The following is a 6000-nucleotide window of genomic DNA, read 5'->3' as shown; positions in this document are numbered from 1 at the left end:
TGACTGCTTCGACTCTGTCCAAGGTTGAGCGTAGCATTAATCTGTTGATATGAACATAGATATCTAAAAGGCAGTTTGAAAACATGTCCCTTTAGCAAAACAACAGCAGTAGGTTCTTCCCTCTGTAGCCGTGGGATTTCGACCATGCTCACAGTATCAGTCATGAGTTTCCTCCCGTGGAGCAGACCTCAAGTCAGATCAGGCCAGTACGCGCAAGTATGCACAACTTGCCCGGAGATCAATCTTGTAGGATTGATCTGCTTGTGGGGCAACTCCCTCAACCACCTGCGTAGACCTTCCAGCACTGTGAAAGTAGCCAGGATGGAAGGCTTCTGTGACAGTTCTGGCTTGGTTGCCGCACGTTCTGCAACCAAAGTGCATTGTGTCTTTAGCAATAGGGTTTTACCATGTAGTTATAGTGGGCAACCAAGAGAAATGGCAATAAGATGTGTTGTTTTGGGGGGAAGCTGGGCCTTTCTGACCAGTTACTTAAAGGAAGGTATCCAATGCCTGGCACTGAGTTTTCACTTAATAACCCATGTCTTCTAGGTGGAATACTGTCCCCTGATGCGGAGCACCTCTGTTCAAGGACCCTTGTTTGTCTGTTTAAAGACAGGGTCTCACTATGTAACGCTGGCTGTTCTGGAACTCATTATGTAGAGCAGGTTGACCTCAAACTCACAGAGATTCACCTTCCTCTGCCTCTTAATTGCTGGGATTAAAGGCGTGTGCCACCATCGCCCAGCAAGACTCCTTTTTAAAAAATTGAACTTTTAATTAGATTGCAAAGCAGGGAGCTTCCGTGAGGCTTCTCTAGACACCCTTGGTTTTGGTTCCCCTTTCTCATTCCTGCCCCAAACCTTTCACTCCAGTGTCCCACACCTCCATTTTTATGTCACGTGCGTTCCACTTTCCCTCCTTCCTTCAGACCCCTTCCCGCCTTCCTCACGCGCCCTTCCTAGCTTCCTGACCGCAGTCAACACTCCAAATTAAACAAACAAACCTAAACATTTGAAGCTAGGCTCCACGTACGAGAGAGGACGTGGAATGTTTGTCTTGCTGGGCTGAGATGACCTCAGTAAGCAGAACTTTCCCAGCTCTACTCATTCTTTCGTAAATTTTGCTTTCTTTATGATTAAAGAAAATCCCACTGAGCCTATGTACCACGTTCTCACTCTCGAGGCCGCGTCTGGATCCTAGCTGTGGGCACGGTCGCACAGTGTCTCTGGAGGAGGATATGGAGACCTTTGGGTAAATGCCAAATAGGGCTATAGTGGGGTTATATGGAGTTCTATCTTTAGCTTGGTAAGAAAGCGCCACACTGATAGCCAGAGTGGCTGCACCATATACCCTTCCACCGGCAGTGTCCCTCTTTCCCCACATCCTTGCCAGTGTTTGCTGTTGCTCTGTTTTTTGATGATTGTCATTTGACTGAGTAGGCTGAGCTTGCACAGCAAGCGTCCCCCCCCCCCCCCCCCCGCAATCTGTTTACACCACGAGCATGGGGCCTCTCACCAAGGAGATGCTCCACGAGAGTGAAATGACGCTGGGTCTTCTCAGTCCTGCCTGCATGGATGCCTGTGTGAGGGCGCCAGTCCACTTGGAACTGGAGTTACAGACAGGTGTGAGTTGCCATGTGGGTGCTGGGAATTGAACTCGGATTCTGTTCAGTTAGTGTTCTTAACTGCTGAGCCATTTCTCCAGCCCTGAGGCAAAACTTTTCTTCTTTCTTTTTCTCTTTTTCTTTTCTTTTTCTTTCTTTCTTTTTTTTTTTAAAACAGGGTTTCTCTGTGTAGCTCTGTAGACCAGGCTGGTCTCAAACTCATGGAGATTCACCTGCCTCTGCCTCCTGAAAGGTGTGCGCCACCACTGCCTGGTGGAGGTGAAGCATTTTACACAATTATTGAGATGTCTATTAAGATCAGAGGAGCTGGGCAGGTGGATCTTTAAATTCAAGGCAAGCCTGGTGCGGGAGAATTATCTGTATTCTGTCAATCATGTATTTTAATAAAACGCTGATTGGCCAGGCAGGCAGTATAGGCGGGAAAGCCAGACAGGAAGTAGGGGTGGAGCAAAGAGACTGGGAATATTCTGGGAAGCAGGAAGCTCCCTCCACGATTCCTGCCCAGATCACCGAAGAGGCAACATGTGAGCTGACAGCTGCAAAAGGTACCAAACCATATGGCTAACATAGATCAGAATAATGGGTTAAGATAAGTCATAAGAACTAATAAGTAGACTGAGCAAATGGGCCAATCAGCTTTATAACTTATAGAGATCTCTGTGTGATTGATTTTCTCTGGGGCTTGCCGACTGTGGGGTACCAGGTGGGACAGGTACCCCAACAAGCCAGCCCTCATGTTACACAAGCCTTCTCTACAAATCAAGTTCCAAGACAAAGAAACCCTGTCTCAAACAAACAAACAAACAAACAACCCCCAAACAAGACAAAAATCCAAAACAAAAACCAAAACAAAAAAATCCAGGGAAGCAGGGGTCTAAAGAGATGGATCAGTGGCTAAGAGAATTGCCTGCTCTTCCAAAGGTCCTGAGTTCAATTCCTGGCAACCACATGGTGGCTCACAGCCATCTGTAATGAGGTCTGGTGCCCTCTTCTGGCCTGCAGACATACACACAGAATATTGTATCCATAATGAATAAATAAATAAATATTTAAAAAAAAATCCAGGGAAGCAAAGTATTTAGAGTAACAGCTCTGCAACTTTGTACAAGTGATTGTAAAATCTGATTCTTGGTTTCCTGATCAAGGAACCATTGATACTGATAATTGGAAATGCACAGGAACTAATATAAAAAGAGCCCACACAAAAGGGGATCAACTAACTCTTTGACAATTATTTTGCAGTCTGGACTACAATAATGTATTGCTTGGACCTTTGCAGGAGGATCATAACACACAGACACGCACAGACACACAGACATGCAGATACACACATACTCACAGACACAGACACACAGAGACAGACATACATGCATGCATACATACATACAGACAGACAGACAGACAGACAGACACATATGCCGTACATACACACATATACACACCTTGGTAGAGCAGGTAGGCAGAGTCCTTTGCTGCCCTGGTTTCCCAGCGGTCCTGCCATCACTGAGCCAGGCAGCTGACCTAATGGGAATTTAGAGCCTTCTGCCTGATCCACCCCCTCCCTCGGGGTCCAGTCAAGGGAAATGGTCCCTTATTCATCTCCTGCCTCTGGCGCAGCAGCGAGCTGGACAGTGCTGCCTGCAGAATGAGTGGGATGCGGATGCCTCTGCACCAGGGCTTGGCTGCCCCAGAGACCCCTAGGGTTTTTTTTTTCTCTTACTTCAAGGCTGACCCAATATGGATTGATCAGTGGCTCCTTCCTGCAGGAAAATTAAAACAGACCCAACTTCAGTACAGGAACTACTGTAACTAGGACATCCAGAACCTTTAGTTAGTTCTTGGAACTCCCCTGTTTTGTAGTTCATAAAAAGGCAAAGAGTGAACGTCGCCTGTTACCTGAGCTCAGGGGCATAAAAGCTACCGTGTAAGCAGTGGGGCCCCTCCAGCCAGGGCCCCATCCTACAAGGACTCTTTAAGAACATTAGATTTTTATACTTGACTTAAAAGACTGCATTTTCTCTGTTCCTTCACATCCTGATGATAAGGAACGATTTTCATTCTCTTTTCCTACTTTAAACAACAAACATCCAGTGAGCCAAAATCAGTGAAAGCACAAAGGATGAAAAATACCACTGTATGTCAATATAACAGTGATGCGCTCGAGCCAGCTCCAGCTGGTCCGGAGTAAATTTCCTAAGGCATCGGGCATTCAATGATACGGATGACATTCCTCCCTCCTCATTATTTAGGCTATGTTCACCATCATCCCCCCAGCTTCAAACTCCCCAAACAGTGCACCCTCAATTACTTACGAAAAACTGGACTTTATTGGTTAGGTACATCTTTATTTTCCTATTACTACTAAAGATTTAACTCTGCTCTTTAATTTCTTTCTGGAGACTTTTGATTAAACTCTGTAAGAAGCATAACACCCAAGGCAGAGTGAGTTATTAGCTTATTAAATAATGCAGCTCCTAAAATGTAGCTCATAGAATTAATCCCCTACTTTCTTATCAATTATTTATCCTTTCTCCTAATCACCTCCTGGAATTACATATCAGCGAGGTAAATAGTATCATAGAAGCTTATGCATGTCAGAATTTTCTGCAGCAATCTTATTTACAGAAATTATAGGCTTCGTAATGATGGGAAGGACACTTCTTAAGCAACTTACTGATAAAGAGCCTAGAGAAATCATGGTGCATTTAATAAAATGCAGGTGGATTATTTGTTCCACACTGATAATAACTGACGTGTAGCATTAGCGTGTCACTTGGGAGCTATAGAGAATCATTATCCTAAAGATCCCCTTCTAAGACATTTTTGGACATGCTCATAGGCATTAACTAAAATTACATCTAAAAATCCTATAGAGATTGCCTTTAATGCTTTTACAGATGGCTCCTCAAAAGGACAAGGAGTTTATGTTTTATATACAAATTCCACATATTTCACAAAGAGACAGAGAGAGAGAGAGAGAGAGAGAGAGAGAGAGAGAGAGAGAGAGAGAGAGCAACAGTCTGGATTCATGGCAATCAGTCATCATGTATTAGATGTTTCTTAGCATTGAATATTTTAATTGATTCCACATATTGCATTCAAACTGTTTCTCTTTAAGAAATCACAAGACTTAAAACCCAGCCCCACGATTATTTCTCTCCCTCCAGACATCATACAAACAATAGCAACATTTTTTCATAACTTACATTTGTGCTCATTCTGACTTTTCAGGTCGGTTAACATCTGTTAATGCTCAAACCGATGCGCTGATCTCCTCCTCGCCCCAATACATCCTTACCCGACTGCTCAGTAAGTGTCACAAACTTCTTCATCAAAACGCAAGAGCCTACAGGTACAGATTCTCTTCCGGTCATGAGCATCTGAGCGTGCCCCTCTCCTTCTTCTTTCACCCCACTGCCCTCTGCTGGCAGAATAAATCCTCGAGGGTTAAAAGCTAATGCTACTTGACAGGTATTACTCATATCTCAGAATTTGGACATTTAAAATATTCATGTAATGGCCGATAGTTTTTCTGGTGTGGTTGTTACAGCTGCTCACAGAGCTGAAATACCTGGGATGCCATTAATCATGTATTGTACCCCTTCTCCTTTCTAGGACTCCAATTACAACTAAAAACTAATAATGGTCATGCTAATACTAGCAAATGCTTTAAGGAATTTTGCAATTGGTGAAATATTAATCATGTTACTGGAATCCTGTACAACCCACAGGCTCAAGCTATTGTGGAATGACATCATCAAATACTTAAATAGCAATTTTTAAAAGTAAAAGTGGGTCTATACACCTACTTAAGTCCCTACATAGCATGCTACTTTTAGTCATGCTTACCTTAAATTTTTTAACTTCAAAGAATAATGCTTCTGCTGCCTAAAGCATTTTACCCTAAAGGAGACAGAGCCTAAAGTAAATGTAAGATGGAAAGATCTAGAAGCTAATCAGCAGAAAGGACCAGATGTTCTCCTAACATCACAGCGAGGCTATGCTTGTGTCTTTCCAGGAAATGAAGTCCCAGATGGCTCCCACTCTGATGTGTCCAACCAGGACAGCCTCCCAGAGACCACCAGACAAATGGAGCATATGAAGATCGACAACGAACCCATCAAGGGGAGACATCAAGACTTCAACTCGTCAAGCTGAGACATCGAGGGGACAACAAAGATGTAATACTGTGGACTCCGAAAATGCTGCTGTGTCTTCTGAGTGTACTACGTGTTAATTCTCAGCTTGTCAACTCAGATTCCTTTTCGTCAGGAGGGATAAAAGACACGCCTGTAATAGGAGCCAGGATGATGCTCTTTTGTCAGGCTGAGGATTGTTTTTATCCTAGTCCCAGAAACGATGACCAGAGCACAGAA

The sequence above is a fragment of the Myodes glareolus genome, chromosome 2 (assembly GCF_982192425.1).
Source record: "Myodes glareolus chromosome 2, mMyoGla1.1, whole genome shotgun sequence".
Lineage (NCBI taxonomy): Eukaryota > Metazoa > Chordata > Mammalia > Rodentia > Cricetidae > Myodes > Myodes glareolus.
The sequence above is the reverse complement of the archived record's forward strand: the minus strand, read 5'-3'. Positions refer to the sequence as shown.